Source organism: Scyliorhinus torazame, chromosome 21, assembly GCF_047496885.1.
Source record: "Scyliorhinus torazame isolate Kashiwa2021f chromosome 21, sScyTor2.1, whole genome shotgun sequence".
Lineage (NCBI taxonomy): Eukaryota > Metazoa > Chordata > Chondrichthyes > Carcharhiniformes > Scyliorhinidae > Scyliorhinus > Scyliorhinus torazame.
In genome coordinates, this window is record NC_092727.1 from 93,379,492 (window position 1) to 93,402,720 (window position 23,229).

Genomic DNA, 23,229 nt, shown 5'->3' on the forward strand with positions numbered 1-23,229 from the left:
CTTGTTGGCCAGGATGGTGTGTGTGGGGAGCATAGTGTGTATCTGAGGCTACAGCTTGTCAGCCTGCTGAGTGCCAATCTTGGACCCGGTGAATCTAGCATCATTTCCCATTGGAATCAATTGTGCCGGTGCTCGCCCCTCAATGGTCGCTGAATCGGTCCAGCTGCGGCACCAGTTTTGCTGCCGTAGAAGTCCACGAATCCTGCCCTGGGGTCAACACAATCTCAGGAATGGAGAATTGGCCATCTATTCTTGAAATCACCTGGCCTATTAAACAAGAAGGCAGTCCTTATGGCAGAAGTGCACTTTATCCAAGCAGACATAAACAATGGTAATTTTTGTGGTCTGACAAAAGGGCACCTCCATTATGACAGATTGGAAACAGCCAGAAATATCATGATGGTGTTTTAGTGGTTGCACGCAACCATCTGCTTTCAATGGCTGTTTCTTTATTTTCTTTGTTGGAGAGGTTTTGGGACAAGGCGTGTGTCCAACTCTGTATTACCGAGGAATGGGGAAACATACGCCACTGATTAAAATGGCACTCACACTAATTGAAGCATGTTAAGCGAATGCTTTCTTTTAAAAAGGCTGAAATTATCATGATGATTAACATATCAAAAATAAATGGAATCAAATTCAAATAAATACTAAGAAATTAGCATGTTTTTTTGAAAATAATTCATATTTTATAGAAAAGTGTGTTTCATTTTTTTTGAAAAATATTTTTATTGGTGTTTTGAGTTATACAGAAAAAATCATAGAGGAAACTGAGTCTCGCCTGTAATAGGCAATGCAGCAATAGCAATAATAACCAACAATAGGAACAACAAGATTGGAGCTCCTCGCTGTCACTGTAACTAGGGCTCCAATGCTACTTGATATTTAGATCTATACATGAGTGCTTGGTATTTACAATGGCTTGTTATGGTTCAGCCAGGACTCCTGCTGCTTGGCGGTAAGGGCTGCCTCCAGCTTTACCCACAGATGTAGTTGCTCGTTTCCCTTGCTTGTCAGTAAACTCCGTTTCACTGGTGGTGGGTGGGAGGGGCGGTGGGGGGGGGGGGGTGGCGGGGAGGTCACGCTCCCCCCTTGCGCTTGGGTTTCCGAATGCGGGTGGGTCCATTCGATACCTCGGTTTCTCCCCGTGTGGGGGAGGCCAGTGATCCCTTCAGTGTTTGGCCCTCTTCCCCATTTTTCCCCTTTTCCTCGCCAGCACCTTTCCCTCTGGACAGCTTTCCATGTCCCCCCTTTTTGCCCCCCCCCCCCCCTCCCCCCTACCCTAACTAGCTCCCCCCACACCCTTGTTGGCTGCTGGTTGCAAACAGGTCAGTGAAGAGGCTTGCGATTTTGTTCCGAGTGCCTTGGAATCTCTCCTTCTTTCAAATTTTATCTTTTCTAGCCTCAGGAATTTAGCCAGGCCTGAGAGCCACTCCGAGGCCCGGGGTGGCGCTGACGGTTTCCACCCGAGCAAACGTCCACCTGGCAATCAGTGAGGCGAAGGCCAGGGTGTCCGTCCCCTATCTCTGTCCAGAGCTCTGAGCGCTCTGACACCCAGAAGACCACCACAGACAGGCACGGCTCCATCATGACCCCCACCACCCTGGACATAGTCTCAAAGAAGGCCTCCCCCTATCTCTGTGGCCAGTTCCTCTCCCCACTTCCATCTGGACTCATCCAGTGGAGTCCTGACCTTTTCTATAAGCCGTCTATATATATATTGCCGCATTTGTCATCTCCTAACCAGTCCAACCCTATCATCTTGTCAAGGAATGTGCGTGGGTCTCTGAGGGAACTACTTTCTCTCCTTGCGGAGAAAGTTACGCAGCTGCAGATATCTGAGTTTGTTCTCTTTCGGGAGTTGGAGCTTCTCTGTAAGTTGCCCCTGGGTCGCCAGTCTGTTGTCCATGTACATGTCCTCTACCATCAGCGTCCCTCTGTCCTCCTCCCACGCCCCAAATGTGGCATCTATCCTCGCTGGTGTGAACATATGATTGTTGCCGATGGGGGCCCCCGTGGACATCTCGTCCAGTTCGAAATCCCACCTAAACCGGTTCCACATCCTTAGGGTGGCTATTACCACTGGGTTCCTTAAAGAACATCAAAGCTACAAAATCTTCCTGCTCTGGACATGAGAAGGCAGACAAAATCCTTTTGAAAGTCAAGGTGCATCTTTGGGGTTTTCAGTCTATTTCGGATGTAATTTTCTAGCAAACGTCAACAGGATTTATCGCATGAAATCCTCCCCAACTGAAATCATGTTGACTCACGGTATAATGTTGGCATCGAATATGTAATCCTCAGGTTTTCTCCGATAGTAAACTCGAGAAATTTACACAGCCTATTCCTGGCGATTAATTTGTTCTGAAGTCGTTTGTTAAATCAAAGTCACTGATTTAACCTAAATTATGTACTTTCAGGAAAGATACGTTGCTCATGGCTCTCTCATTTAATCTTTTAAACTTATTTTTATATTTTCCTGCGACCATCACAGTGAGCCCCCTCCCCTTTCCCTGCAATGGTTAGCACTGCTCTGGTTTGCTCTCATCGTCCAAAGATGTGCAGGTTAGGTGGATTGGCCATGCTAAATTGTCCCTTAGTGTCCAAAGATATGCAGATTAGATGAGGTTACAGGGATAGGGCAGTGGTGCGAGCCTATGTAGGATGCTCTTTCAGAGGGCTGGTGCAGATTCAATGGGCCGAATGGGCCTTCTTCCACCACACTGTAGGAATTCTAAGGTTCAATAGATGTTTAAACAAAGACACTGGAGAGAAGGAACGCAAATATGTTTCAGAAATCTGGGAGAGCAAATGTTTTAAAAAGCTCTCTGCTGAGTTTATTCAATTCTATCAATACAATTAGTTTTCTACATGTGAGGAGGAGTCCGAGTTATAAACATAAAGAAAATATACCAATTATGGGCAGTAGAGGGCGGACCTGGTCAATCTGAAAGTGAGGCAGCAAAATGTTCTGTTTTAATACATTAATGAAGAAAGCTACGGTTGACTGTTAACATCTCTGCATTTAAGGACAGTCAGAGATGACTGTATCTGAGATTGAGTTCCATAGGCAGAAGTGATGTTTTGTTTCCAGAATTCCATTTGACTGACACAGAATGAGGTGCATCCAGAGCCCCTGACATAAATAGACAAGTCAAGCTTAAGTTGCTAGTATATTTTTATCATACTGTTTTCAGTCCTCGACTTGTATAATCCTTTTTTTTAAATTTAACCAGTTAAGGCTGTAATTTTGGTGAAAGTGATTTCACTCCTTACCATCAACTGCAGCAGTCAGAATCCAGACTCACGGTGAGGATCACATTGGAATAAATATGAGAGATTCTGCCCCGTAGGAGGTGATCTCACTCCACTTCATACCAGCGTCTTTCAGCCCTTCTATCAGATTTACACAGCACAACATCTAACGCCAGGGCACAATGGTTTTCAGCCTCCCACGCAATCGCTTGCTGGTGGATCAGTTCTGAAGCAGACCGGGAGTTAGCTTTCAGCCCTGTTGGACTAAAACAATCTCTGATCCACATAGTTACAAAATGAAGCCCTTTCATTTTGAGGCCTCATCTGCTCTGACTTGTTGGCGTCCTGTCTACTTAACCAATTCCCAATGCAAATAGATCCTTGGCAATTATGATATTTTTCTTTTCTCACACATGGCCCAAATATACCAGTCGGATGATAATTCCAATGAACATGATGCTCTCGTAAATTGATTGCTGAGCAGAAATTCATCCTCCAGTTCCACTGATCTAGGGATCAACAAATCGCAAAGAACATTAGCCATGTTTACTTGGGGTAAATTGCTTCCTGGTTTTGATACAATTTTCACATTAAAGAATGATTTGGTTTTTGTTTAAGGTCACAGCTGAAGCTAGCCGTTGCCAGGAGGCTAATCTAGAAAATTGATTTGCAGCTAATGGAAACCTTTCTAATGGATAGCCAATAAAATCGTATGCATGGAACTGGTGAACATTATTTACCGTGTATCGAAGGTGCAGTTCTTTTATGGTCTGAAATTTTCCGGGCCTTCCACTGGCGGGATCTTCCGGTCCTGCCCACGGTGCTCCCCCCCGCCCAGCCTCCCCATGGCACATTCCCGAGCAGCGGAGGGTGGGGGACATGCCCTGGACATACTGGCAGGGGGGCCTGAAGATCCTGCCAACAGCCAGTGGCAGGTCACCTCTGCCGGGGCAGGGGTCTGGGAAATCCCGCCCATGGTCTTACACAAACCTCATTTGAATGCAAGGAAGAGATGAATGAGTACGCTAAAATTGTAATTTGAATATGAGGATTCTGATTGTCTTACAACCTTCCAGGATCTTAGCGCAGTCACCAACATGTAATTATGATATTGCAGATTTTATGGCCAATTATTTTGAAGAAACCTTTATGTTTTCAAAATTTTACACTGAGCTTTTCTGGAAATGGAAATATGTATGTATTAGTCCTCTATTGGTTTCTGTATTAGTTTAAACTTTGTCAAAATCTTCTTTAGAGTTGGATATGAGGAGACTTTAAAATACAAAATACTTCTCCAGCGATGTCCATTGTAACCTCTCATCTAAAAAGGTGCGAAAACCCTTGGCCTCTGAGGGAACAGGAGACAAGAAGGGACTTCATTTTTTTTAATGCATTTATTACAAACATGTATCAAAACAGGTTACAGCAAAGAAACACCCTGGGAGACACACTTCCCAGCAATCAACTATACAGTCTGTCCAGATTTTTCCCCATTTTCACCCCCCCCCCGCCCCCCCCCGCCTCGGCGCATGGCGAACAGCTCCTCAAACATGGTCACAAACATCCCCCACCTTTTCTCAAACCCCCCTCCAGATCCCCTTAACTCATACTTTATCTTCTCTAACCGCAGGAAGTCGTACACGTCACCCAACCAAGCCGTTACCTCCAGTGGTGATGCCGACCGTCACTCCAGTAAAATGCGCTGCCGTGCAATCAGAGAGGCGAAGGCCACAACATCAACCTTCCTCCTCTCCATGGGTTCCGGCTTCTTTGAAACCCCAAACATTGCCACCAAAGGGTCCGGGTCCACCTCCTCCTCCACTATCTTGGCTAAGACCGCGAACACTCCCGCCCAAAATCTTCCCAATTTTGCGCAACCCCAAAATATGTACACGTGATTCGCTGGCCCCCGCCCACACCTCTCACACTCATCTGTTACCCCCTGAAAGAACCCACTCATTCTCGCCCGAGTCATATGCACCCTGTGCACCACCTTAAACTGTATCAGGCTCATCCTTGCACAAGTGGAGGTCCAGTTTACCCTACGCAGTGCCTCACTCCATACTCCACAATTGATCCCCCCTGCCAACCCCGCATCTCATTTCTCCTTGATCTTCACCACCCGCTCGCCTCCCTCCTGCTAGCCGCTTGTATATTTCTCCACTTCTTCCCTCGCCTTCCACATTCGGAAGCAGCATTCGCTCCAGCAGGGTGTATTCTGGCTAACTAGGGATCCCCCAGACCTTTCACGCAAAGTCCCTAATCTGCAGATACCTGAACTCACTCCCTCTCCCTTAACTCCTCCAGACTGGCGAACCCTTCCTCCAAATACAGAACCCTCACCTTGACCAGCCCCACTTCCCTCCACTCCCTGTATACACTATCCATCCCCCCCGGCTCAAACTCATGATTATCGCACAGGGCGTTAGCACCGACATCCCTTCCACCCTAAAATGCCTCCTCAACTGATTCCATATCTTCACCGTGGACTGCACCACCGGGCTCCCTGAATACCTACTCGGAACCGAAATGATTGTGTCCACTTTCCAAAAGAAGGCCTTTGGTATAAAGATCGGGAGAGCTCGAAAGATAAACAAGAACCTCGGCAGAATATTCATTTTCACCACTTGGACCCTCCCCGTCAGCTTTAAGTGCAGTGTTTCCCACATCTTGAGATCCTCCCTGGCCTCCTCCACCAGCTTTGTTAAATTCCACTTGTGGATCTCCATCCATTCCCTCGCTACCTGAATCACCAAATACCTAAACCTATCCCTTGCTACCGTAAATGGCATCCACCCTAAATTAGCCTGCTGTCCCAATTCATTCACCGGGAATACCTTGCTTTTCCCTAGTTAAGTTTGTGCCCTGAGAACCCTCCAAACCAGCAGGCCCATAATCCTTCCCATACTCTCCAATGGATCCAAGAGGTCATCGGCATAGAGAGACACCCATTGCTCCCTCTTTCCCTTCATAAACTCCCGACACTCCGCCGACCCCCTGAGAGCCATCACCAACGGCTCTCTGGCCAGCGCAAACAGCAACGGTGATAGCAGGCATGCCTGCCTCGTACCCCTGTGTAAGTCAAAGCTTCGTGAGCTCATATCATTCATCCTCACCCTCGCCCTTGGTACCACATACAGCAACCGCACCCATGCCACAAATCTTGGCCCAAATTCAAATCTTCCCAAATCTCGAACAAGTATCACCACTCCACCGATAAATTGCCTTCTCCGCATCCATGGACACCACCACCTCTAATACCAGAGCCACCGACAGATTCATCACCACATTCAACAGACGTCTCATATTACCCGCGAGCTGCCTGCCCTTCACAAAGCCTGTTTGATCTTCTGCAACCACACAAGCGACACAATCCTCCATCCTCCCCGCTAACAAAATAGCCAATACTTTCACGTCCGTGTTCAATATTGATATGGGCATATATGACCCACATTCCACCGGGTCCTTCCCCTTTTTCAGGATTAGTGTGATTACTGTCTGCATCATCGCCTCCGGCAACTCCCCCTTCTCCAGTGTTTCATTAAACACCCCCAACAGATGTGGTGCCAGGTCCGTCGCAAATTGCTTATAAAATTCTGCCGGGTACCCATCCGGCGCAGGGCCTTCACCGACTCCATACCCCTGATATTGTCCAACACCTCCCTCAACCCCAGGGGCTCCTCCACGCCTGCCTCTTTGCTTCCTCCACCTGGGGAAATTCCAGCTCGTCCAGAAACCGCCCCATGTCCCGCTCTTCTCCCCCCGGGTCCGCCTTGTAAAGTCCTTGGTAGTACTCCCTAAATGTCTCGTTTAGCTTCCCTGACTCCAACAGCACATCCCCAGCCCCAGTCCGTATCTTCAATATTTCCCTGGACGCAGCCTGCCTCCACAGCTGATGCGCCAGCATGCGGCTCGCCTTCTCCCCCCATATTCATATTGCACCCCTCTTGCCCTATGCAGTTGCCCTACCGCCCTCCCCATTGTCAGCCTGTCAAACTGCCCTGCAACTTTTTCCTCATTGCCAATCCCTCCACAGTGGGCACTCTCGAATATTCCCTGTCCACCTCCACTATTTTGCTCACGAGATGGTCATTGTGGTAAACCACTATTGTATTTATATTAGAGGATGTACAGTAGGACCTGCAGTACAGGTTCGCCTGTGGCCCCTGCCTGCTGGCTCCGCCCAGGAGGCGGGGTATAAATATGCGTGTCCTCCAGCTCGCAGCCATTTTGCCAGCTACTGTGGGAGGCCACACATCTGATACCAATAAAGCCTCAGTTTGGATTCAACTTTCGTCTTTAGTCAAATTGATCGTGCCTCAATTTATTGGTATCAGTTTCGAAGGATGGACCTCCGTATTAAACCAGGTCGCCTGCAGCTGGATCCTCACTCAAGCGACACCAGAAAGGACTTCCAGCACTGGCTGTCAACGCGGCGCCGACCCCTGTTCCGGAGGCTCAGAAGATCCAGATCTTATATTCCAGGCTGAGCTCCAAACTCTTCCCGCTCCAGGATGCACCAAACTACACCGAAGCCATAACTCGACACAAGGACAATTACGAGTACAAGACAAACACGCTCTTCGCCAGGCACGCACTCGCAACTCGTTCTCAACTACCGAGTGAGTCCATAGAAGACCTCTGGAAGGCCCTAATCCCACTAGTCCGGGACTGTGACTGCCAGGACGTTACAGCTAAGGAACACTCAGACCTCCTTATGAGGGACGTCTTTGTGACTGGAATTGGGTCAGATATCATACGTCAGTGCTCCTAGAAGGGGCCGCGCGCGACCTCGCAGAGACTAAAATGTTAGCGCTCTCCATGACGGTCGCCCTGCGCAATGTCCAGTCCTACACCCCCAAACACGCGGCCCACCCCTCCTACGCTTCATGGACCTCACAGGCAGCCGCCCCAGTGTGGGCACTGCCCATCCAAAATGCCTGCGCTATACGCCAGCCAGCAAACCCCGGGGAGCCCCGATTCTACTTTTGCGGCCAGCAAAAGCACCCCCGCCAACGCTGCCCGTCCCGCGCTGCCCTTTGTAAAGCCTGCGGGAAGAAGGGCCACTTTGCCGCAGTGTGCCAGGCCCGCACCCCCCCCCCCCAGTCACGGACAATGGGCGCCGCCATCTTCTCCTGCCCCCCAGACCATGTGCGATCAGCGAGCGCCGCCATATTCCCCTCCGCGCAATACATGTGTTTCATGGGCACCGCCATCTTGCTCCACCCCCGCAACATGCGTTCCATGGCGCCGCCATTTTGTAACCCCTGCAAGCCTCCTGCCTCTGGACCTGAACTGGGTCCGGAGGCGGAGACTTGAGAACTTTTATACAGAAACCCCAAGGGGAGGAGCCACAGGCGGAGCCAGCCTGGACAAGCCCAGGCATGTAGAACACAGCACAGTGAATATAATACAATAAACATAATAACGTGGTTTACCACATTCACCCCCTGTTTAAAAAAAGTCCAGCGGGGGTGAAGTGGTGTTAAAGGTCAAATCTGTCGGGGGCCTTGACCTTCCGCTGTGACCGCCTCAGTCCCGGCTGTGGTGTTGCCGCTGGCGTCGAGACCTGCGCGTCCGGGAGTGTGTTGTCATCTTCTTCACCCAGATGTTGAGTCGGCGAAGGGTGTGCGGTGTATGGGCGGGGGTGGTGGTGCTTGTCCTTGGTGAGCCTGCGGGAGTCAATTCGTGAGAGATGTGGGCGGAGGTGGGGGGAGGGTGTGGTGGTGGTTGTCGCTGGGGAGCCTGCAGGAGCCAAATCCCGAAGGGAGACCGTGTCCTGCCGCCCGTCCTGGTGTGTCACGTACGCATATTGGGGGTATGCATGGAGCAGCAGAACCTTCTCGACGAGGGGGTCGGTTTTATGGCTCCTCGCATGCTTGCGGGGAAGGACGGGCGCCGGGACAGTCAGCCAGGACGGAAGCGAGACCCCAGAGGTGGACTTCCTGGGGAAGGCAAACATACGCTCATGAGGAGTCTGGTTAGTGGCTGCACATAGTGGCTGCACATGGAGCGCATCGTGGAGGACCTCCTGCCAGCGGGAGACTAGGAGACCTTTCGACCGTAGGGCCAGGAGGACGGCCTTCCAGACCATCGCATTCTCCTTCTCCACCTGTCCGTTTCCCCGGGGATTATAGCTGGTCGTCCTGCTGGAGGCGATGCCTTTGCTGAGCAGGAACTGACGCAACTCGTCGCTCATAAAGGAGGAGCCCCGATCGCTGTGGATGTAGGCGGGGAACCCGAACAGGGTGAAAAGACGGTGTAGGGCCTTGATAACGGAGGCAGAGGTCATGTCAGAGCAGGGGATGGCGATGGGGAATCTGGAGTACTCGTCAACGATGTTGAGGAAGTACACGTTATGGTCAGTGGAGGGGAGGGGCCCTTTGAAGTCCATGCTGAGGCACTCAAAAGGTCGGGAGGCCTTTACCAGATGTGCTCTGTCTGGCTGATAGAAGTGCGGTTTGCACTCTGCGCAGACCTGGCAGTCACTGGTCACAGACCTGGGGCGAGATTCTCCGACCCCCCGCCGGGTCGGGGAATCGCCGGGGGCTGGTGTGAATCCCGCCCCCGCCGGTTGCCGAAGTCTCCCCCACTGGATATTCGGCGGGGCCGGTTGGCGGGCCCCCCCGCTCGATTCTCCGGCCCGGATGGGCCGAAGTCCCGCCGCTAAAATGCCTGTCCCACCAGCGTAAATTAAACCACCTTCCTTACCGGCGAGACAAGGCAGCGCGGGCGGGCTCCGGGGTCCTGGGGGGGGGGTCGTGGGGCGATCTGGCCGCGGGGGGTGCCCCCACGGTGGCCTGGCCCGCAATCGGGGCCCACCGATCCGCGGGCGGGCCTGTGCCGTGGGGGCACTCTTTCCCTTCCGCCTCCGCCACGGTCTCCAGCATGGCGGAGGCGGAAGAGACTCCCTCCACTGCGCATGCGCGGGAATGCCGTCAGCGGCCGCTGACGCTCCCGCGCATGCGCCGCCCGGAGATGTCATTTCCGCGCCAGCTGGGGGGCACCAAAGGCCTTTTCCGCCAGCTGGCGGGGCGGAAATTCGTCCGGCGCCGACCTAGCCCCTCAAGGTTGGGGCTCGGCCCCCAAAGATGCGGAGCATTCCGCACCTTTGGGGCGGCGCGATGCCCGTCTGATTTGCGCCGTTTTGGGCGCCAGTCGGCGGACATCGCGCCGTTTCCGGAGAATGTCGCCCCAGACCTCCTCAATGGAGTAGGGCAGGTTGCGAGCCTTGATAAAGTGGAAAAAGCGGGTGACCCCCGGGTGACAGAGGTCGTTGTGGAGGGCCCTGAGTCGGTCTACTTGTGCGCTGGCACATGTACCGCGGGAGAAAGCATCTGGGGGCTCATTGAGCTTCCCGAGCCGATACAAGATGTCATAACTGTAGGTGGAGACATCGATCCTCCACCTCAGGATCTTGTCATTCTTGACTTTGCCCCGCTGTGTATAGTTAAGCATGAAGGCAACTGACCGTTGGTCAGTGAGGAGAGTGAATCGCCTGTCGGCCAGGTAATGCCTCCAATGTCTCATAGCTTCTACTATGGCTTGGGCCTCTTTTTCGATGGAGGCGTGTCGAATTTCAGAGGCATGGAGGGTACGGGAGAAGAAAGCCATGGGCCTGCCCGCCTGGTTGAGTGTAGCGGCCAGAGCAAAGTCCGACGTATCGCTCTCCACTTGGAAAGGGATGGACCCGTCCACAGCGTGCATCGCGGCTTTGACGATGTCTGCTTTGATGCGATCGAAGGCCAGCCGGGCCTCAGTCGCCGGGGAAACGTGGTGGACTTGATCAGTAGGTGGGCCTTGTCCGTGTAGTTGGGGACCCACTGGGCATAGTAAGAGAAGAACCCCAGGCATCTCTTCAGGGCCTTGGGGCAGTGGGGAAGGGGGAGTTCCAGGAGGGGGCGCATGCGGTTGGGGTTGGGCCCTAGGACTCCAGTTCCACGACATAGCCGAGGATGGCCAGGCGGGTTGTGCGAAAGACGCATTTCTCTCTATTATAAGTGAGGTACAGGAGTTTTTTGGTGTGGAGGAAGCGCCGGAGGTTCTCGTCATGGTCCTGCTGGTCACGGCCGCAGATGGTGACGTTGTCTAGGTACGGGAACGTGGCCCGCAGCCCGTACTTGTCAACCATTCGGTCCATTTCCCTTTGGAAGACCGAGACCCCGTTGGTGACGCCGAAGGGAACCTTGAGGAAGTGATAAAGGCAGCCGTCTGCCTCGAAGGCAGTGTATTGGCGGTCCTCCGGGCGGCTAGGGAGCTGGTGGTACGAAGACCTCAAGTCAACTGTAGAAAAGACTCGATACTGCGCACTCTGATTGACCATGTCAGATATGTGGGGGCGGGAGTACGCATCGAGCTGCGTGTACCGGGTGATGGTCTGGCTATAATCGATGACCATCCGGTGCTTGTCCCCAGTCTTGACGCCCAAAACTTGGGCTCTCCAGGGGCTGTTACTAGCCTCAATGATCCCCTCTTGCAGGAGTCGCTGGACCTCCGACCTGATGAAGGCCCCGTCCTGGGCACTGTAGCGTCTGCTTCTGGTAGCGATGGGCTTACAGTCCGGGGTGAGGTTTGCGAAGACGGAGGGTGGGGCGACCTCAAGGGTCACGAGGCTACAGACGGTGAGGGGGGTCAGGAGTCCGTTGAACTTTAGGCTAAGGCTCTGGAGGTGGCACTGGAAGTCGAGTACCAGTAATAGGGCAGCGCAGAGATGGGGAGGACGTAGAGCCTAAAGTTGGTGTACTCTACGCCTTGCACAGTGAGGGCCGCAACACAGTACCCCCCGGATTATCATAGATTATCATAGAATTTACAGTGCAGAAGGAAGCCATTCGGCCCGTCGAGTCTGCACCGGCTCTTGGAAAGAGCACCCTACCCAAGGTCAACACTTCCACCCTATCCCCATAACCCAGTAACCCCACCCAACACTAAGGGCAATTTTGTACACTAAGGGCAATTTATCATGGCCAATCCACCTAACCTGCACATCTTTGGACTGTGGGAGGAAACCGGAGCACCCGGAGGAAACCCACGCACACACGGGGAGGATGTGCAGACTCCGCACAGACAGTGACCCAAGCCGGAATCGAACCTGGGACCCTGGAGCTGTGAAGCAATTGTGCTATCCACCGGAAGCCAGGGAGATTTTCTGGGTCACGGGTAAGATGGGGAGGGAGCAACGCCTTACCGTATCTGGGTGTATGAAGCTGTCCGTGCTCCCGGAGTCGAAAAGGCAGGCCGTCTCGAGCCCGTTGGTCCAGACGGTCATTGTAGACTTCGTGAGGTGGTGCGGCCGTTACTGGTGTAGTGTGACGGAGGCGAGTGTCGGAAGACAGTCGGCGGACCGGTCAGCGGTAGCAGCGGCCAGCGTACGGTCGGGCGATCTGGGTTCCCGGGAGGCAGCGGAGGAGTCCCAAGATGGCGGTCTCCATGAGTTGCACGTGGCGGGCGAGGCACAAGATGGCATCCAAGATGGTGGCCCCCGTGGGTCGCAGGTGGCGGGAGAGGTGCAAGATGGCATCCAAGATGGTGGCCCCCGTGGGTCGCAGGTGGCGGGAGAGGTGCAAGATGGCATCCAAGATGGCGACCTCCATGGGTCGCACGTGTCGGCTGAGATTAACGTTGGTGGCACCCACGGGTCGCACATGGTGGGTGGTGCGGCAGCTGGGGGTGGCCCCGACCGGCAGCAGGCAGCGCTGCTGGGCCTAGAAGATTTAAGGGGGGGGGGTCCGGCCTGGCAGGCTTTTGCAAAGTGGCCCTTCTTCCCACAGCTGTTACAAGTAGCGTTCCATGCCGGGTAGCGTTGTCGGGGATGAGTATCCTGGCAGCAAATGTAGCACTTCGGGCCTCCGGCGTTGGCGAGCCGCTGCGCGGCGCAGAACTGCGTTGCGCCCGAGTTGATTGATGGCTGCGCCCACGAGGCCCACGAGGCGTGGTCGGAGGTGTAGGCCCCCATGTTCTGGGAGGCCACCTCCAGTGAGTTGGAGAGTTGTACTGTCTCTGGGAGGCCGAGTGTCCCCCCATCTAATAAACGCTGGCGGATATAGTTCGAGTGCATGCCCGTGACATAGGCATCCCTTATCAGCAGCTCCGCGTGCTGAGTAGCCGATATTGCCCGGCAGTCACAGTTTCGACAGAGGATGCGCAAGGCGCACAGGAATTCCGCGAGTGATTTCCCAGGGCGTTGGCGTCTCGTGGCGAGGAGGTGCCGAGCATATACCTGATTATCGCCTCCGCATATGAGGGGGCATCACTGATGAAGTTAAAGACTCCTGGGCTCACCCGTGCATGGAGGACCGGCTTCTTCTGGAGGTCCGTGAAGTCTTCGTTGAAAGATGCGAGGTAGGCCTCGAAGCAGCTTAGCCAGTGTTCAAAAGTCTCTGTAGCGTCAGTTGCTTGTGGGTCCGGTTGCAAGAGATCAGGCTTGAGTGAGGAGTTCATCTTGAGTGAAGAGTCTATCTTTAGAAGTTTAGTGTATTAAATTGGTACACCATCAATAATAGACAAAGAGTGATAAACATAACTGAGGCTTTAATACACTAACAGCAAGCCTCCTGCCTCTGGACCCGAACTGGGTCCGGAGGCGGAGACTTGCCACTTTTATACAGAAGCCCCGAGGGGAGGAGCCACAGGCAGAGCCAGCCTGGACAAGCCCAGGCATGTGCAACACAGCTCAGTGAATATAATACAATAAGCACAATAAAGTGGTTTACCACACTCTTCACTCAAGGAGCTCAAGCAATGGGCCCGCAACAATATCTCACAGATACGCATCTGAAAATCTCATCTTTAAGTAACTTGATTGGTATTTCAATCTTTGTAACTATATTTTAGCTTGTAACTTTATCATTATTACAGAAGTAACTGTCAGCAGTAGTTTAGTAATAAACCAACTGAGTTACCCTCAATAATGACGCTTAGAGATTAAACTGTAAAGAAGGCTTTATTAGACTAATAACTGTACTACAGCTAGAGACGAGAGCTGACTGTTACACAGACCATGAGGCAGGCCTTTATGTATGGCTCCCAGATGGGCGGAGCCAGAGGCGGAGTCCCCAGGGTTCCAAGCCCGGTCTTAAAGGGGACATCACTTTACATGATGATAAGGCAGTAACCGTTCATCACATTCACCCCCTGTTTAAAAAGGAGTCCGGCGGGGGTGAAGTGCCATCATAGGTCCATCCGTCTCGGTGGCCGGATCGTCCTCCTCGACCTCCTCAATTCGGGCGGTGGTGCGGCGGGCACGGACGTCCTGGTTGAGGGCACATCCGGGAGCACAGCGGTCGGAGCTTCGGTCCGGGTCGGGGCAGAGGAACTAGGCAGGGCCGGGGGTAGCGGAGCTGGCGCCGGCGGGGTGTGTAAAGGGGGGGGCACAAGGGGGGGCACGGTAGGAGCTCACCAATGGGTGGTAGGGCCGGAAGGGGGTGTGTTGTAGGGGGCGACGGGTCCTGCAGGGGCGCGGCGCGGGAAGGGGCGTCTGTGGTGGAGGGAAACCGTATCTTGCCTGCCGTCAGAGTACTCCACGTAGGCGTAAATGGGGTTGGCGTGGAGCAGTCGGACCTTTTCAACTAGGGGGTCCGTTTTATGGCTCCTCGCGTGCCTCCGGAGAAGAACAGGTCCCGAAGCCATCAGCCAAGGTGGAAGCGAGACCCCGGAGGTAGACTTCCTGGGGAAGAGAAACAATCAGTCGTGAGGGGTCTCATTCGTGGCCGTGCAGAGGAGTGACCTAATGGAGTGTAGGGCATCGGGTAGGACCTCCTGCCAGCGGGTGGTTGGGAGATTTCTCGACCGCAGGGCCAGAAGGACAGCCTTCCACACGGTCGCGTTCTCCCTCTCCACCTGCCCGTTTCCCCGTGGGTTATAACTGGTCGTTCTGCTCGAGGCGATGCCTTTGCTGAGCAGATACTGACGCAGTTCATCGCTCATGAACGATATACCCCGGTTGCTGTGGATATAAGCAGGGAAACCGAACATTGTGAAGATGCTGTGCAGTGCCTTAATCACCGTGGCTGAGGTCATGTTGGTGCAGGGAATGGCGAATGGGAAACGGGAGAACTCATCGATCACGGTAAGGAAATAGGCATAACGGTTGGTGGATGGGAGGGGCCCCTTGAAGTCCACGCTCAGTCGCTCAAAGGGGCCCGAGGCCTTCACAAGCCGAACCTTGTCTGGCCGCTAGAAGTGCGGTTTGCACTCCGCACAGACTTGGCAGGCCCTGACCATGGCCTTGACCTCCTTGGTTGAGTAAGGTAGGTTGCGGGACTTGATGAAATGGACGAGCCGGGTAACCCCCGGGTGGCAGAGGTCATTGTGGATGGCTTGCAGGTGGTCCTCCTGCGCGTTGGCGCATGTGCCGCGGGACAGGGCATCTGGGGGCTCGTTGAGCTCCCCTGGACGATACTTGATATCGTACGGGTAGGTGGAGAGTTCGATCCTCCACCTCAAAATTTTATCGTTTTCTGTTTTGCCCCGTTGCGTGTTATCGAACATATAGGCGACCGACCGTTGGTGCGGTTGAAGGCCAATTGAGCCTCAGCCGAGAGGGGAAAAGTGGTGGTCTTTAGGAGTGGGCGGGCTTTGTCTGCATATTTGGGGACCCGCTGGGCGTAATAGGAGAAAAGCCCCAAGCACCGTTTGAGGGCCTTGAGGCTGCGGGGGAGTGGGAGTTCCTTAAGGGGGCGCATGCAGTCGGGACCGGGACCTAGGACCCCGTCTTCCACGACATAGCCGAGGATGGCCAGCCGGGTGGTGTGGAAAACGCATTTGCCCTCGTTATAGGTCAGGTTAAGGGCTCGGGCGGTCTGGAGGAACTTTTTGAGGTTAGCGTCATGGTCCTGCTGATCATGGCCGCAGATGGTGACATTGTCCAAGTACGGGTACGTAGCCCGCAAACCGTACTGGTCCACCATTTGGTCCATCGCCCTTTGAAAGACGGAGACCCCATTTGTGACACCAAAGGGGACCCTGAGGAAGTGGAAGAGCCGGCCGGCTGCTTCGAAGGCAGTATAGGGGTGGTCTTTTGGTCGGATGGGGAGCTGGTGGTAGGCAGATTTGAGGTCGACCGTGGAAAAGACTCGGTATTGGGCGATCCGATTTACCATTTCCGCGATGCGAGGAAGGGGGTACTCATCAAGTTGCGTGAATCGGTTTATGGTCTGGCTATAATCCACGACCATCCGTTTCTTCTCCCCGGACTGGACTACCACCACTTGCGCTCTCCGAGGGCTGTTGCTAGCCTCGACGACCCCCTCTACCAGTAAACACTGGACCTCTGACTTGATAAAAGCCATATCTTGGGCACTGTAGCGCCGGCTCCTGGTGGCGACGGGCTTACAGTCAGGAGTGAGGTTAGCGAATAGCGAGGGGGGTGCGACTTTCAGTGTCGCAAGGCAGCATACTGTGACGGGGGGCAAGGGTCCGCCGAACTTCAGTGTCAGGCTTCGGTGGCTGCACTGGAAATCCAGTCCGAGCAGCAGGGGGCACAGAGGTGAGGGAGGATATAAAATTTGAAACGGGTGTATTTGGCACCCTGGATCGAGAGATCCGCAATACAGTACCCCGTGATTTGTACCGAGTGGGACCCAGATGCGAGGGCTATGGTTTGGGATGCGGGATGGGTGCGTAGGGAGCAGCTCCTTACCGTTTCAGGGTGGATAAAGCTCTCCGTGTTCCCGGAGTCGAAGAGGCATGCAGTGTCGTGCCCGTTGACCTGGATCTGCATCATGGAGTTCTGCAGGTGTTTTGGCCGAGTTTGATCGAGGGTGATCGCACCCAGTCGCGGGTAGTCGGATTCGTCAGCCGAGTCGGACTCGTAAAATGGCCGCTGCCGTCGGTCGCACGTGTCGGGTCGAGAAGATGGGCGCCGACCAGATGGCCGCTCCCATGATTCGCACGAGGCTGATGACGCATCAGAAGAGGGCGTGTCGGGTCGGTGCGCAGCAGCATTGCGAGGCCTGCGGGCCTGAGAGCCTGATTTTCGGGCCGGCTGTTCTTTGTTTTTCTGGCCCCTGGGTCTGGCCAGGCAGACCCTCGCAAAGTGCCCTTTCTTCCCGCAGTCGCTGCAGATCGCGGAGCGGGCTGGGCAGCGTGGGTGCTGGCCCTGCCCGCAGAAGTAGCATGGTGTGTGCCCCCATGGTGAGCGGGTTGCCGCGTGGCGCAGGCCTGTAATACGGTTGAGTCTGAGGAAGTCCGGGGGGGGCTGGCAGAGTCCGCGGGGTACGTACCCAAGTTATGTCGGGCCACCTCCAGCGAGGAGGCGAGCGTTAGCGTCTCCTGGAGGTCTTTTGCCCCGTTTTTGAGCAGCCGCTGCCGGATGTAGGTCGAGCGGATGCCGGACACGAAAGCATCTCTGATATGCAGGTTCATATGGACTTCCCCTGTCACATCGTGATGGTCACAGTCCCTGGCAAGCGCGGTGAGTTTTTCAACAAACTCGTCAAGCGATTCCCCCGAGCGCTGCCGGCAGGTAGAGAGCAGACGCCGGGCGTGCACCTCATTGACGGGTTTGACAAACCGCTTGTGGAGCAACTCAATCTCTTCCTCATAAGTCATCGCCTTTCGAGCGTGGCGGAGATTCTGTGACTCACCCGGGCGTGGAGTAGACGCAGCTTGCGTGGCCCTAGGATGGGAATCTCTGCGGAGTCCAGGTAGGCCTCGAAGCACCGCAGCCAGTATAAAAAAATTTCCTTTGCCTCCGGCGTTCGTGCTTCCAGATTGAGCTTCTCTGGTTTTAGGCCTGCGTCCATCCTGAATCTAGTTTAGTCCAATAAATTGAGGTACCCTCAATAATGACGCTTCGAGATTAAACTGTAAAGAAGGCTTTATTAGACTAATAACTATACTACAGCTCGAGACGAGAGATGACTGTTACTCAGACCATGAGGCAGCCCTTTATGTATGGCTCCCAGATGGGCGGAGCCAGAGGCGGAGTCCCCAGGGTTCCAAGCCCGGTCTTAAAGGGGACATCACCTTACATGATGATAAGGCAGTAACCGTTCATCACACCAACCTTCATCTCGTTTAAAAATAAAGTTGGTCTGCTGGGTTACTTTCAAATTAAACCACTCATAAACTAAAAGGGGGCTCTGCCTATCCACACACGCAAATTCTTAACTTATGAACTACTTGCGCATCCCGGGGATTTTGTGGGAGGGACACTGGCGCGTGTCAGGAGGGTTGCAGGCGTGTGTCGGGAGAGTCGCTCAGCAACCAGTCGCGCCGTTCCCGCAGTAGTCCTGATCATGTGAGACGCGCCCAATGGCCGCTACCCGCCGTTTTTATTGAGAAATAAGAAGGAAATTAGGCTGTGTACAGTCTTTCAGCCAGAAGCGGAACAGTGAGCAGGTCATGGGCCCTGTACGTACACTTGACGTTAAGCACCCTGTATGTATGTGCTTTTGGCACTAAATTACAGAGGAGAGCTTCTTCCGTTTTCTACCTGCTCGCGGGCAAAACAAGAGGACGGCAAAGACGGATCATTTTCTTACAAGGAAAAGATTGCCAGAGGCTCAAATAGGCAATGTACCTACTGGCCAGGATTTCACAACTAAATCTGCTGGAGAGAGCTGTTACCTCTATAGAGCTCCAGGGCCTCTGCTTAACAGCCTGCAAGGAAGAAATGTAACTCAGGAACAAAGCAGTACAAAGATGATTTCTTGAGAGATGGTTTTGTCAATTGTGCCAATGCAAATAAGGATGCAAAGCCCACGGGCAGGATTCTCCGACCCCCCGCCGGGCCGGAGAATCGCCGGGGGGGGGGGGCCGTGAAAACCGCCCCGATGCCGGCTGCCGGATTCTCTGGCGCCGGTTTTTCGGCGAAGGCGGGAATCGCCTCGCGCCGGTCGGGGGCCGTTAGCAGTGGCCCCCATCGGCGATTCTCCGCTCCACGCTGGGCTGAGTGGCTGCCCATTTTCGGCCAGTCCCGCCGGCGTAAATCAAACAGGGTCCTTACCTGCGGGACCTGGCTCTGCGGGTGGCCTGCGGAGTCCTTGGGGGGGCGCGGGAGGATCTGGCCTCGGGGGGGGGGGGAGGGGGCCCAAGGTGGCCTGACACGCGATCAGGGCCCACCGATCTGCGGGCGGGCCTATGCCGTGGGGGCACTCTTCCCCTCCGCGCTGGCCGCTGTAACGGTCCGCCATGGCCGACGCGGAGAAGAACCCCCCTGCACATGCGCTGGGATCACGCCAGAACACGCTGGCGCTACCGCACATGCGCCAACTCGCGCCGGCCAGCGGAGGCCCTTCGGTGCCGGTTGGCGCAGCGCCAACCCTGCCGGCGCCAGCCTAGCCCCTGAAGTTGCGGCGGATTCCGCACCTTCTGGACGGCCCGGCGCCGGAGTGGTTCACGCCACTCCTCGGCGCCGGTACGGCCCACCACGATGGATAGCGAAGAATCCTGGCCCATGTGTGTGAAATGCAGGGAGGTACTGGCAAATCTGAAGTTTCAGATTTTGAAAGAGACTTGTTGAGTGAAAAATTCCTTCTGAAGTTGAGACTCCGGAGTCAGTTATTAACTTACAGCTAACTTCAAATGGAAGGACTACGCACCTGACCTGTGATACCACATTAAAAACATGCCAAATGTCCATGTGGCTGTCAGCATTCTGAAGTAGCATCTCCCAGAAATATTCAGTGCTGGGGATTTATCAGCCTTCAATCCCATCAATTGCCCCAACACCATTTCTCTACTAATACTGATTTCCTTCAGTTCCTTCCTCTCACTAAATCCTGTGTTCCCCAACATTTCTGTATGTTATTTGCATCCACCTTTGTGAAGACAGAACCAAAGTAATCAACTTGGCAATGTCTACCAATTCAACATGCTACACGTCTTCACTCATAGGGCTGTACAATGCATCTCACCTCCGACACATGACACTAAAATTATCTTTGCAGCTCTGAATGATGCCACTCAATTACGGTTGTGGCTGGTGAGAGGCCTACTGTACATACTTGTAAATGTCAATCACATAAAGTCAACCCCATGATTTTTGGTCTAAAACTATAATATACCTTCTTTAAAACTCAATCCTAGTTTTAAAGCTCTTTGCATTTCCAGGACCTAAAGGTAGGATTTTCCAGCCCTGTCCACTACTGGGGTTATCCAGTCCTGCCAAAAGTCAATGAACTTTTTGAGTGGCTGCCACATCTCCCACGGCAGGTCCCACCTTGATGTGGCCAGAAAATCCCAACAATAGTCTAATCCTATAGATGTTTTAAAAATATATATATTTATTAACACCCCCCCCCAGGCAGCCCCCCCCCCCCCCCCCCCCCCCCCCCCCCCCGCCCCCGCCCTCCCGGTCGCTGCTGCTGCTGACCGACCTTCCTCTAACGCTCCGCGAGATAGTCTAGGAACGGTTGCCACCGCCTGTAGAACCCCTGCGCAGACCCTCTCAAGGCGAACTTAATCCTCTCCAACTTTATGAACCCAGCCATATCGTTTATCCAGGCCTCCACGCTGGGCGGCTTCGCCTCCTTCCACATTAGCAAGATCCTTCGCCGGGCTACTAGGGACGCAAAGGCCAGAATGCCGGCCTCTTTCGCCTCCTGCACTCCCGGCTCGTCCACCACTCCGAATATTGCTAGCCCCCAGCTTGGCTTGACCCGGACTTTCACTACCTGAGATATTGCTCCCGCCACTCCTCTCCAGAACCCCTCCAGTGCCGGGCATGACCAAAACATATGGACATGGTTCGCCGGGCTCCCTGAGCACCTTCCACATGTGACCTCTACCCCAAAGAACCTGCTCAACCTCGCCCCCGTCAAGTGAGCTCTGTGAACCACCTTAAATTCTATCAGGCTGAGCCTGGCACACGAGGAGGAGGAATTAACCCTACCCAGGGCATCAGCCCACAGACCTTCCTCGATCTCCTCCCCCAGCTCCTCCTCCCATTTACCCTTCAACTCTTCTACCAGCGCTTCCCCCTCTTCATTCATCTCCTAGTGTATTGCCGACACCTTGCCCTCCCCGACCCATGCACCCAAGATCACCCTGTCTTGAATTTCTTGTGCCGGGAGCAACGGGAATTCCCTCATCTGTCGCCTCACAAAAGCCCTCACCTGCATATATCTAAAGGCATTTCCAGGGGGTAACTCAAACCTCTCCTCCAATGCCCCTCGGCTCGCAAACGCTCCGTCAATGAACAGGTCCCCCATTCTTCTGATCCCCGCCCTATGCCAGCTCTGGAACCCCCCGTCCATCTTCCCCGGGACAAACCGATGGTTACCCCTGATCGGGGACCACACCGATGCTCCCATTGCACCCCTGTGCCATCTCCACTGGCCCCAGATCCTTAGCGTTGCCGCCACCACCGGGCTCGTGGTATACTTTGTCGGCGAGAGCTGCAGCGGTGCCGTCACCAACGCCCCCAGGCTCGTTCCTTTACAGGACGCCATCTCCACCCTCTTCCATGCCGCCCCCTCTCCCTCCAGAACCCACTTGCGGATCATCGCCACATTTGCTGCCCAGTAGTAGCTCCCCAGGTTTGGCAGCGCCAACCCTCCTCAGTCCCTACTGCGTTCCAGGAACACTCTCCTGACCCTCGGGGTCTTATTCGCCCACACAAACCCCATAATACTCCTGCCTACTCTCTTAAAAAAGGCCTTAGTGATCACGATGGGAAGGCACTGAAACACAAACAAAATCCTCGAAAGGACCACCATTTTGACCGATTGCACTCTACCCGCCAGCGAGAGCGGTGGCATGTCCCATCTTTTAAAATCCTCCTCCATTTGCTCCACCAACCTCATCAGATTCAGTTTATGTAGGGCCCCCCAACTCCTGGCTATCTGGATCCCCAGATACCGAAAGCTCCCCTCCGCCCTCCTCAGCGGTAGGACCCCTATCCCTCTTTCTTGGTCCCCCGCCTGTAATACAAAGAGCTCACTCTTCCCTACATTGAGCTTATAGCCCGAAAACTCCCCAAACTCCCTTAAAGTCTGCATGACCTCCACCATCCCCTCCATTGGATCCGCCACGTACAGCAACAGGTCATCCGCATATAGCTACACCCGATGCTCTTCTCCCCCTCGGACCACCCCCCTCCATTTATTAGACTCCCTCAATGATATGGCCAATGGTTCGATTGCCAATGCGAACAACAGGGGGGACAGGGGGCACCCCTGCCTCGTCCCTCGGTACAGCCGAAAGTACTCCGACCTCCGCCGGTTCGTCACTACACTCGCCACCGGGGCTCTGTAAAGGAGCTTAACCCAACTGATAAACCCTCCCCCGAACCCAAACCTAAGCAGCACCTCCCAGAGATACTCCCAGTCTACTCGGTCAAAGGCCTTCTCTGCGTCCATAGCTGCCACTATCTCCGCTTCTCCCTCCACCGATGGCATCATTATCACGTTTAAGAGCCGCCGCACATTGGTGTTTAGCTGCTTACCCTTTACAAATCCTGTCTGGTCCTCGTGAATAAACCCCTGGGACACAGTCCTCGATCCTCATGGCCAGCATTTTTGCCAGCAACTTTGCATCCACATTGAGGAGCGAGATCGGCCTGTACGATCCACATTGCAGTGGGTCCTTGTCCCGCTTTAAGATCAAAGAAATTGTCGCTTCCGACATTGTCGGAGGTAGGGTCCCCTCCTCTCTTGCCTCATTAAAGGTCCTCACCAGTAGCGGGGCCAACAGGTCTACGTACTTCCTGTAGAACTCCACCGGGAATCCGTCCGGTCGCGGGGCCTTCCCCGCCTGCATGCTCCCCAAACCCTTGCTCAGCTCCTCCAACCCAATTGGTGCCCCCAGACCAGCCACCTCTTGCTCCTCCACCCTCAGGAATCTCAACTGGTCTAGGAATCGTCTCATACCCTCTTCCCCCGTTGGGGGCTGGGATCTGTACAGCTCTTCATAGAAGGCCTTAAATACCTTGTTTATTTTCATCGCACTCCGTGGCTCCCCTTCCATCTTTGTCTCCCCCTATTTCCCTCGCTGCCATCCTTTTACGGAGCTGGTGTGCCAGCATCCGAC